This window comes from Polypterus senegalus, chromosome 13 (genome assembly GCF_016835505.1).
Source record: "Polypterus senegalus isolate Bchr_013 chromosome 13, ASM1683550v1, whole genome shotgun sequence".
Classification (NCBI taxonomy): domain Eukaryota; kingdom Metazoa; phylum Chordata; class Cladistia; order Polypteriformes; family Polypteridae; genus Polypterus; species Polypterus senegalus.
Genome location: NC_053166.1, coordinates 124,180,817 through 124,193,545, shown reverse-complemented (window position 1 = coordinate 124,193,545; position 12,729 = coordinate 124,180,817).

The window sequence follows — 12,729 nt, the reverse complement described above, 5'->3', positions numbered from 1 at the left end:
CTCTTGCCTGCCCTTTGACTGTTCGCTCCCTTCTCAACCTGATGCTGTTTTCCTTTCGCTCCAACAACAACTACTCTTCTGACTTTCCCCTCTCTCCTTCTCCACGCACTCTTAATTAACTCTGATTCCGTCACTCAGCTCTCTCTCCAGGGAGGTGCCCGAGCCCTCACAAAGTGTGTTCCCACAAGACTCCAGCACTGCTTCCACTCCCTACAGCCCATGCAGTGGCAAGACACGTCACTCTATTATGAGATACAGTACATGGTAGTTAATTAGTCACACCTACACACATATATACTGTATAACCGATCTAGTATAGGTCAAGTAATATTTTTGATGTATATTATGAATCGATGAGCGGTTGGCGCAGTGTCCCCTTTGGTATATAGTATATGGTGAGAAGTCAATGTCCCATAACGCGACTTTTTGTTGCGGAGTACTATATGTCAAACTTGCCGATCTCGTCGCTGCACTATGTTAAATTACACAACTGAAAATCGCAGCCCATGTCACATTTACCCGCGTTAATCTTTGATATTTATCTATTTATTTATTTGCTTGTTTTGTTTGTTCGTCAGTTATGATTCCTAAATACGAGCCTTCAAATCAAACAGGCAACCTTCTATTTTGTTTACGAGATTCAAAACACGCGTTGCCCTTATTGCTCGTTGCTACATTCTGTGCAACGTACTGTCGTCTGAACGCTCATTGGTTCTCAACTCTCGCACGCAAAGAGCCCGAAGAGAAAATCAGATTTGTTTGCTTTTGTCGCAGTCAATCGCAGAATAATTGGCTTCAGTCGTTGGGTATGTCACTCCAGAAGATCGGCTTCGCGACTGGCTAAGATTATGTAAAAAATGGCTAAAACTGAATATCGCCAGAAAAGTCGTATAATGTGCCCTGCAGTGAGCTGGCACCTTGCCCGGGGTTTGTTTCCTGCCTTGCGCCCTGTGTTGGCTGGGATTGGCTCCAGCAGACCCCCGTGACCCAATAGTTAGGATATAGGCAGGTTCACCCATTGAGTTTAGTGTGCGTTTATTAATTGACAAACCTGTGAAAACTGGAGATCTGGTTATACAGTATTCCAAATATTAAACAGGAAGTTATGCATAAAAACGGTACTGTCCCAGAAAAGACGTTACGTCTGGTCACCCTATTTTATATTGTATTAGTGTATAGGAAGGGCTACCGTGTAGAACAAACAAAATAAGAGACCGCCTGCGAAATGGAGGGTGCCTTTATTTCGTGTAGCAACTGGATGGGATTAGATTTAGTCTGACTCCATTCCGTGGATTTGTGGTTCGGCACTTGCCTTCATCCGTAGTTTCTGCGTTGAGCCCGATGCTTGCGCGATTAAATTTGGTGACCCTTTAAATTAGGCTAATTAATTATCGAATGAATCATAAGAATAAGCCAATAATGTGCTAACTCTGCGGTGAACTGGAGTTCTGTTTTGGGTTAACTCATTGTCGGGAAACTCTGCAAACTACAGTGACAATGCATAAGAGGAAATCGGTTTTCAAAATAAGTTACAGTATCTTTGAATTAATTGATTGGTAAATAATTAAACGATATATAGTTAGGTCCCTGGCGTCCTTATGCAGAGATCCTTACTGGCGCCCCCACGGTCTTGAATTGAATTAGAAAATGAATGCATTAAACTCTCCTAAACCTCGGGATCGATACTGAATGTTAAATTGCTTTCTATGTTTAGACTTTAAATGTCTTAAACATTAAGGTCGTCAGACTATAAAGCAATAAAATGAGGAGCGGCTTATATTTATATGCTGTTTCTGCTACTGCCCCTCGGCAAAGAAAAGCAGACATGATGAGGAGTAAAGATCGGTGAGAAAGGTACACGCCGGTCAAAACAGCTCTAAACACAGTAATTCTTCGGTGCCTTAAATTCTATAATGTTATCTACGCGAGATGTTGTCACAAGTTTTCACAAGGTGCAGCACACTCTCAATCAGCCAATTACTCTAACTTGCATGTATTAAGGTGTTGAAGATTGGGGTATCAGGAAAAAAAAAAAAAACTGGAGCAGGGTCTGAGTTTGGAACAGCAGTAGGGCTGAGAGGCTGCAGCACTCTTAAAATGAAGCGGCCAGAGTGGTTCTTCAGAGTGATGCATAGATGAACTATGTTTTGTTCTCAAAAGAACCATCTACATGAAGGTTTGAGAAAGTCCCTTTGTTTTTTTAGATCTGTATGAGGTTCCATAATAGATGATAACAGATTCAGGCAAATACCAAAGGATTCCTGATTTTAAAAGGTCACTTGCTGCATTAGCATATAATAATTCAGGCAAAATTCAGGTTTTCTTGATCTATTAGTATCCTGCTAGGTGGCCTACTATACATTAAGATTTCTGTTTCATCCACTTATGAACATTTTCAAAGCCCGAAAAAACATATTCATAAAGTACCCTTCACAGACTGACATGTTTCTTTGTCAGGCAACAGGTCTACGAAGAACAACACAACCCAGTAAAATGCCATTAAGGAACCAGTAATTTTTAAAAGTGAGTGCTAACGATTGCAGTGCGCTGTCTCGCAGGGTGAATTTATGTCATGTTTCAGCCATGAGTTCCTCACCTGGCTGAGGTTTAAAGTATTGTTTCATGTCTTTTTTGTTCATTTTATGTCATTTATATATGTTAATGTTTCTTTTGTTTATTATCTGCATTGTTTACTATGCCTTAGTTATGTTCCATATGTTCTGTGGGTGGCTCCCTAAGAAGTGAGACCACCTACCATTCACTGCCAGGAACTACCCTCCACCCTATAAATCCAGAGGGTCTCTCATAGTTCCTGGCAGTTCATTGAATGTGCTTTAGGAATTTGGTGAATTCTCTGTGCTTTGTACCTTTTTGATATTTTTATAGAGTTTTAAACTCTGTTCTTTGTTTTATGACTTTGCCTTGGGATTTCTGTATTGGTACTATGGATATCCTTGTGTTTTTAGACAACTCTGTCTTGCCATTGTGCTCTTTTGAACTCCACAGTGTCACAGAGCACCTCTTATGAAGACTAAAGCCTTTTTATTTTTATGAAGTTTCTGTGTTTGCCTGTTTACCAAGCTGGAGTTTGGTGGTATATACCTCTGTAGTAAGCTAGAAGTGCTTTTTCAACGTTTTGGAACTTACGTGCCTCGGCACTCCTAATTTACAATAATTTGTTAAAGCAGTGTTCACATTGTTTAAGGTGCTGATTATTTTAAATACTGGGGGCTCTGCCCCCCACTCGCTTTGTTCACCCACCCCCGGGTTTGGTTTACTAAATATATAATTTAAAGAAATTGTTATTTTCATGGGAATTGTTACATATGCATTATTTTCACTTTTACTTTAAAACTTTTGTAAAAAAAATACTTGTCCTTTATTTCCGGCCCCCGGGCACGGTTAAATCTTTCTCGCAGGACTTATAAAGCTGCTTGTGTTGTTAAGGGAGGGGGGAGGGAGGCTGAATCACGCTAAGGAGATGGCGTAGGATTATCTGCTGTCGTTCAGCTGCTGCTGCTTCTGGCAAGCTGCGTGTTCTTTTTGTCGCGCTGCACGTCGATCATTCAAAAGCCTGTACAGCAGCTGTCCTTTGCCACCTCACGTCTGTGCTGCTCCCGTTGTGAAGGGTTGGGGTGGCTTAACTCAAGCTAAGGGCGGGGTTATACTTCATGCGACACGACGCATGCTGCAGCGGATGCTTCTGCCACGCAAGCGTTGTAGTTTTTATACTTGCGCGCGTACTTTACGTAAATCTGGAGGAATCCACCAGGTAGCAGTGCGAGATATTATCACGGTGAGAACAGGTTCGGCTTCGCTGTGTTGTGAATTACCTAGAACACCCATTAAATTCTAATGACACCTTACCGCAGTATCTCTGAAAATGATGTTTACTGATTAAATCCTTCAATCCAGGGATGTGTCCATACCAGCAAGCATTAGGCACAAGTGAGAAACAATCCCTGGACAAGGCCTCAGCTTATCGCAAGGTGAATACAAGCACACACATACACTAGCGTCATTTTAGCGGCCCCAAATCCCCAAATCTTCATATCTTTGGATGGAAACCTGAGCACAGTGTGGAATCCAAGCTGGGGATACCAGCGACATGACTCCCTGCGAGACAGCAGTGCTGTCGCTCCGCCACCGTGTCACCCTCATGTGTGTAATTATTAACAGTATTCATTATTTAAAAGAATTTAACGATTTATCTGTAAAATGTAACACACACTTTAATGCATTACATCATGAAAGTGGTATCAAGTATAAATCTAAAGATTCTAAATGTGCAGAGAGTTGGAATATCATACATTTAATGTGTTCTGTTTGGTGATCTATTGCTGCTTGCCTTAATGATTAAAAATTGGGATGACGTTTACAATATTCTGCTTTAATGATAAAGTTAACTTTGAGGTTAAAGTGGACATTTCGAGATTAAAGCCAAAATTTCCCATCATGTCCTTAATTTTTTTTTCTCAGAGGCTCAAATACAGCGCTGTACATTATGTTGCTGTGTTGAAGTTGCAAAAAAAAAGATGGCACAAAAAATGGTATGTGAGACTTTTAAAATGTACCGTGTCATTATGATCGGGAATATGCGAAGCTTGAATATAAAAGCACCACAAATGCATCTGTATGTCAGCATTTTGCTTCACCACATCGAACCATTCATCAAGCATCAAAGTGCGCACGTTGATCTCGTAGGATCTGCATACAGGCTTTATGTCACATGTAGATAGTAAGCAGAGACTCTGACATCACATTCCAACTTTTAGCACACTGCCCCAAAACCCCTGGCATTCTGCTGGTACTGCAACTTGTGCATACGTTGCGTTAATTTCTGAGGACCAGCTCAGGGGACGCGTGAAATGAACGCTGGGAATGTGTGGCAGCCATGATGCGGGCGCATACGCATTCTGAGCGTGAAGTATAAACGAGCCCTGAGGAAAAGCAGTCGGATCATCTGCTGGCTTCCTGCTGCTGCTGCTGCTGCTGGCAAGCTGAATATTTTGCTTGTCGCTTGTTGTTGTTTTAAGAGCTGAGAGCACATGATGTTTGTCTGTCAAAGGTATTCCAACAACTACTTGGTTAGATGTCCTTGAACTTGTTTTAAATGTGGTCTCACTGCCTTGTCTCATGTGATGTTAAAGTGTCTCTCGTGCGGACATCAAATTGTCTTCCGAGAAGATCATGTCTCATAGTCTTCCTCCCAGGATTTTTTTTTATAATAGAGAGATTACTGAGATATTATAGAGGGAGTTGCCCGTTTATTAGGTGCATTCTTCCCATTTTCATATACATTTCCATTCCAGTATGTCATATGTCACGCGATAACAGTGCGCATGTGTTACAATAAAAATTAGACAGACCAGCGTTTCAAGCATCATTTAGTGTTCAGCTGAGAAATGCAATGGGCAAAAAGAGCAATGTTGGTGACTTTAAAAGTGGCATGACAGTTGGTAGCAGGCGTGTCAGTTCTAGCATCTTCCAAAAAGCTGTCATCATGGTCTTTTCACACCCAACCATTTTGAAGTTTACTGAGAATGGTGTGAAAAGCGAGAAACTATCAATGATGGGTGATTCTGTGGACGAAAACAGCTTGTCGATCAAAGGTGTCAAATTAGAATGGCGAGAGTTGCACAAGCAAACAGATGGGCCCCAACCAGGCAAATTAAATCTGAAGTCAACCATTGTATACAGAATATCATACCAGAACACACCACTTTCTGGATTTGTCTCAAATGGGCTAAACAGCCAAAAAGCATAGCAGGTACTGAGGTTGTCAGTGAAAATCAAGAAAGCGTGTTTCCAGTGGGGAAAAAAAAAGCTTTAAATCTAGATCATTAAGGAGTGGAAAAAAATATCTAAGTTGGATGAATCCAGATTTATTTTGCATCATGATGATGGAAGGATTATAATTTGATGCAAGCAACATGAGCCCATGGAGCCATTCTGCTTAATGGTGTGATAGCGTACAGAATCCTGGCACACATGAGAGGACAGATCAAATTTGCCCTCTTCTCTGAAGATAGTAATAAACACCTGAGTGTGTGTATACAACCATCCATCCATTATCCAGCCCGCTATATCCTAACTACAGGGCCATGGGAGTCTGCTGGAGCCAATCCCAGCCAACACAGGGTGCAAGGCAGGAAACAAACCTCGGGCAGGGCACTAGCCCACTGCAGTGTGTGTATACAGTGTATATTTATCTATCTGTCTATTTATGTATTTATTTATTTATAGAGCTTCTGTAAAAAGTCCAATTTCCCCCTGGGCACAAATAATAACTCTGTGGTGAGCAGTGCAGTTTTCTGGGCTGTGGTGTGCTAGGCTGGTAACATCAATTCAAGAGAGGCTCACTGAATCAAGAAGCTAATTAAAGGGGCAGGTTCAGTTATAGGGAACACTCTGGACCCCCTGGAGGTAGTAACAAAGGAGAGAATTAAAACAAAACTGAATGACTTTATGAACAATGGTGCACGTTGTCTCTCTGACACACTGACACTGAGGTCTTTCAGCCAACAAATTATTCAGTAGAAGCTTGTCAAGAAATTCTACGGGGGGCTCCTTCATACAAAGAGCAATATGTCTGCATAATGCCTCACTGGGACTGGGAATGTCAAGTCAGGAGTTTTCGTTCTTTCGAACTTTTCTTCCATTTTAGTTATTTTGATGTGTTTTCAGACTATAGTGTGTGTATATATCTGTAAAAAGCCAAATTTCCGCCTGGGGAGAAATAAGGGAGTTGGTCATTAGGGCACTGAAAACACGGCTGCTAGAAATGAGGTTTTTCTGTCATAAGTGAATAATAAATATAAAATCAGTTGTTTCAAGCAGTAATAGCCATTAGGAACATTAATAATAATAATGTGTTGGTTGTATTTTTAAAATCAATTTTAATAGTACCTTGATAAAAAATGATTTACATCAAAAATGTGGTTTTGTAATTTGCTGTCAATTATTCATTCATTCATTCATCATCACTAATCAGTCATCCATTGTCCCTTACAGAGCCTAAGACTGCAGAATCAAATATGGACAGGACTCTATAGCCCCGTCATTAGTTTTTGAGTCACCCCTCAACTTAGCCTTTGTTTGGACAGTGTGGAAATACTACAAAAACACAAGCAGAACTTGCAAAGTTCATGTAGAAGATATCACTGCCAGGACTGAATCCTTGTACTGCAAGGCTGACAAGTGACCCACTGTGCCACACAGCAGATTCATTCATGATACCTTTTTAAAATGTTGAAGTGGTACTCTCCTTACAATTCCACTGTGATAACATATGAATGAAAGAAAAGTCAAGAGCAGCTTGGTTCTCATTTGAGTACAGCCATCTGGCATCCATGAGCTTTTGGCAATTTACAGTATGACTTCAAGCATTTTCTTTCTATCTACTATGGGGCTCTGCCCCCTGCTCGCTTTGCTCACCCACCCACTTGTTTGGTTTACCGGAAGTACAATTTAAAGAGATTGTTATTTTCATGGGAATTGTTACATATGCATTATTTTCACTTTTACTTTAAAAACTTTTGTAAAAACAATACTTGTGCTTTATTTTCGGCCTCGGGTGTGGTTACATCTCTCTCTCGCATGACGTATAATGCTGCTCGCGTTGTGAAGGGAGTAAGGCTGAACACATGCTAAGGAGATGCCGTCGGATCATCTGCTGTCTTTCTGCTGTTGGCGAGTTGCCTGTTCTGCTTGTCGCATGTCGCTGTTTTAAGAACTGGGAGCACATGAATCGTGTCTGCCACAAGCAGTCCAACAACTGCTAGGTTAGATGCCCATGGACTTGTTTTAAATGATGGCTCACTGCCTTTTCTCGCATGATGTTGTAAAAACAATACTTGTCCTTTATTTCCAGCCCTGGGCGTGGTTAAATCTCATTCTCGCAGGACGTATAACACTGTTCGCATTGTGAAACTGCTGCCCATTGATCATTTTAAAGCCTGTACTGCCGCTGTCCTTTTTGCCACTTTGTGTCTGCTGCTTGCGTTGTGGGGAAGGGGGTGGTGGTGGTGGTTAGGGTGGATGAACACACACAAGGAGAAGTTGTCGGATCATCTGCTGCAAGCTGTGTGTTTTGCTTGTCGCCTGTCATTGTTTTAAGAGCTGGGAGCAAGTTAAAGTGTCTCTTGCGGACTTCAAATTCTCTTCTGTGTGCAGGAATGATCAAAAGTTACCGGAAACGTTTAGTTGCAGTTATTACTGCAAAGGGGGGTCACACCAGATCCTGAAAGCAATGGTTCACATACTTTTGCCACTCACAAATATGTAATATTCAATCATTTTCCTTAATAAATAAATGACCAAGTATAATATTTTTGTCTCATTTGTTAAACTGTTTTCTCTTTATCTACTTTTAGGACTTGAGTGAAAATTTGATGATGTTTTAGGTCATATTTATGCAGAAATATAGAAAATTCTAAAGGGTTCACAAACTTTCAATCACAACTGTATCTATTTATCTATCTATTCAATAGCCTTCATTTTGCAAATAAAAAACCATAGACTGACAAATTTCTTGAGAAAGCTGTTTAATTGTGCCTTTTATTTGAATGCAGTACTGAACTTGAGTAAGACCAAAACCTTATAACTCAAGTGAACAGAATAACTGGTTCCAACAGTGCTATGCAATTACAAAGGTCTCTCTAATTACCAATTAGCATTAATAATGTCACACATGTGCGCATGGGAGACGGTTTATAAGCTCAAATAGTGTGGTTTTTCAGCCAAACCAGGGGTTGGTGTTGTCATCTGATCCTTTCTCCTTTTGTCCCTCTGCAGTCCAGCCAAGCACCGTGCCTCTTAGTGACATCACTACTGATCCACCCACAGATGACATCACTTCCAGCCCCATGTGATGACATCAGCAGTACCAGAATCCATCTACCTGCCACATCAGTTCCAGTTCTGGCATCCCTGACTCCTCCTTTTCCTGTCTTCCACCATATTTATAGTTCTGCTTCATCATGTTCATTAGTTCTGTCTTAACCTTGTGTTTATGAGGACATCTATTTCAATTTGACTGCCTTTTTTTCAAGTATACAAGGTGGCCATCCCCAAACCTTTTTCTGTCTACTGCCTTTTTTATTACACTAATTAAGGTTGAAAAAAGGGAGTTGGCTGCTGAAATGTGGCTTTGCAGTAAAATGTGCATTATAAAATAAAAACTCATTCACTTCAAGCTGTAATGGCCATTTGCAACACCAGTAATGTGTTGACTGCGTTAAAGGTATCTTGATAAAAAGTTTCTATCAAAAACATAACTTTTGAACACTACTTATATGTATTTCTTTGTAGACATAAGGTAATGTTTAACTTTGGGTTTTTGTTGCATGTAGTTCTGTGTTTTATTTTAGCAATAGTACATTTCTAATTTGAAGCACTTTACTTCATATATTTTTAAGAATACATGGAACTGAAACATTCTCTGTGAAAGAGGATACTATACATTGTGATACGTTAAATAAAGAGTTGGGTAATTAACCCGTATAATGTCCAGAGAAAAATTAATGCAAGATAGCAAAATTTGATCAAAAAATAAGCATTTGACAGTGTAGTGCTGTATGCAGTGGGTTTATAAAAACAAAATGGTGGCAGGAAATGAGTTGTACAGGAAATTACATCACAGCAGAAGGACGGAAGCAATGTCATTATGGCGGACCGGAAGTGACGTTATTAGGAAGGGTCGGAAGTGATGCCATTCCTGGGAAACGGAGTCGGGATTGCAGAATGGAGGCCATTTTGAGTAACCAGATGTATGGATTGTAAGTTATTTGTATTCTTTATTCCTTTTGCTACAGAGAGAGAGGTGTTAGTACATTCAATCAACTCCTTGTCCCTTATAGTACCACTCACCTTAGCGTTTATTGGCTTTAGTGGTTTTGCAGTGTTTCATTTACCATTTTTCTAGCAGGTATATGTTGCATTTTATTTTAACTGTACTCCATTTGCAATATGAAGCAAAGTGCTACATACATTTTTAAGAATACATTGAATCCAAACGCTGTCTGTGAAAACCCATAGGAAAATTGTACTACTCAAAGGCTGATCTTTGATGGCTCATGAGACTTAAAAGAGATTCTTGTTTATGTTTAATTTAAGCATCAACTGTGTCACAGATATTTCTCTTAACATCCTTTGGCAGAAATAGCTTAAGACAAAATGGAGACATGAAATACAACTGAGGAAAAAAAAAAAAAAAGTGTAAATTGAGAATTTGCTTTGAAAAGCATTTTAAGTTTTGTGAGATCCCTTTCAAATCTTGTTTTAATTCTTTCAAGATTTCATATTTTTTTACTTTTATTATTATTGGACTTTATCCAAGATGACTTATAACATTGGTTACATCTCTTTTGTTTCCCAATAGAATACAGGCAGGTCAAGTGACTTGCTTCTGGTCACAAAGTGACATCAGTAGTGGAATTTGAACCCACAATCTCAAGGCTTGAGGTCTTAGGCACAATGCCACACTACCTGCCTCTTCTCCCAGACTGAGCATGATCTAATTGAAGCACAGTAATAAAAATTAGTGCAGCTAATAATAATATTCAAAATAATATTTATTTTATTACCACAAGCAACTGTCAAAACATTTCACCATACACTAAGCACACAGTACAAATCTCTCTATTATAAAAGAAAATCTTGAGAGGAGACGAGACTACTGTCAAGAGATTTTTTCAAGTACCGCCCTACTCGCAACCATTTATGGTTAATGGCCCACGCCCACGGTCCTCTCACCTCTCATTTGTGTGAATGCTTTTGTTAGACACAATTTTTGCGCTATCAGCTCTAATTAATTTTTACATATTCCTCACTTTAAGTTCCCAATAAAAAAAATACTTATTTTGTCCAAATCTTAATGAAGAATTTCTTTCCGAAGGGCTATCAACACGGGAAATAAGTACACAGGCAATCCTAGCACTGAGAAACGATGAAGTCAAATGAATTAACTCAAAAACTGTCGATCGGTTATATGGAAAATTGGTTAACTGCATATCAACAGTCTATTCAGAAACAGCTGGTGGTGACTGTGCAAAAGATGAAAACATCAACTTACACTATCCTGATAAATATCTACAAACGTTAATACTGTCTGGTCTTCCACCAGCCGAATTGCTGTTGAAAGAAGGATGTATCGTAATGTTATTGCGTAATTTATGTATGAGTGAGCCTTACGACTTGTGTTGACTGGGATTGGCTCCAGCAGAAGACCCCCGTGACCCTGTAGTTAGGATATAGCGGGTTGGATAATGGATGGATGGATGAGTGATGGGCTACACAACAGGACAAGATTGGTTGTATTCAAAATTGGTCAAATAATTCTGACATATAAAATTTTAACAAGCGACAAAAAAGGTAATGTCTTCCGCAGAAAACATTATACAACAACAACATTTATTTATATAGCACATTTTCATACAGACAATGTAGTTCAAAGTGATTTAGACACCAAAGGAGATCTTGATATGTCATTCGTATTAAAACATTCACAGTTTCCCGTTGTAATAGCTTTTGCTATGACAATTAACAAATCACAGGGACAAACATTCAAAAAAGTCAGTTTATTTATTAGCGAGAAAGAAACGATATTCACTCACATGTTATACATTGCGTTGTCACAATGTAATTCCAAACACGGAACCAAAATTCAGTGCGATTTTGACGAAAAGTTAATACCAAATATTGTTTATACTGACATTTTACAGTAAAAGTGTAAGTTTAAAAAGTATTTGAGTGTTAATTTCAAAGCCAAACAGAATGAAAATGTATAATGCAATGAATACCTTTAACACAACACGAAACATAGTTTCCTTTCAATTTATTATGTTTTACTATTTTTTAACATGGTTAATTTCTCACTGTAATGTAAAATAGATTTATTATGCATACAGTATGTAACAATTCCCATGAAAATAACAATCAGTTTAAATTGTACAACTGCTTCCCCATATGCAAGCGGTAGATCCACAAAGTGGCTAGCGTGTGCCGCCTGCCCGGGGATTGGTGAGCAAAGCAAGTGAGGGTAAAGCCCCCTAGTACTTTTAAATAGCAAAAAAAAATATATCAAAACACTATTTGGAACATCTGAGCCCATTGTGTGACTTTGCTGAAACTCAAGTGGAGACGCTGGTGACAATACCGGGGTGTTTTTTCTCAGGTAAAAAATCTGAAAAGCATGAAACAAATGAAAATGTCTCTATTTTATTTCTTTCTGATCTCATTGTTATCTTGGAGACAGCAAAAAGACATTAAAGAGCTCTCTCTTTTGATTTTTCATTCCTATGGGAAGAAGCCATTTTTGGCATTACACCTTTCCTTGTCACACCTAAATGATCTCCTTATCTGCCGCATAACTGTAAGTTGCTCAGTATTGTGTTCTTGCTGCTTAGTAAAGTGACGCATTTTGTTGCTGTCTGTTAAAAGTGCTATTTAAAAGAAGCATATTCAGATGTAGATCTTTTTCACTTCATCTAATCCACATTGCATTCTATTGACTTTTCTTCTCCTACTCATTGCCCCCCCATCCAAACACTCCTGTCTTGCAACGTAATGTGATGTGCTCTGTAAAATTAAGATTATTTCTGCTACAATAGCTTCCATCCTCTTATTGTATTACTTTGTGCCACGTCTTGTTATTTTTCTATTTTGTTCTCCTTGGTTTGTTAACTTGTAATGATGGCTTCTGTGAAAGATGCTATTTTGGGCAAACAA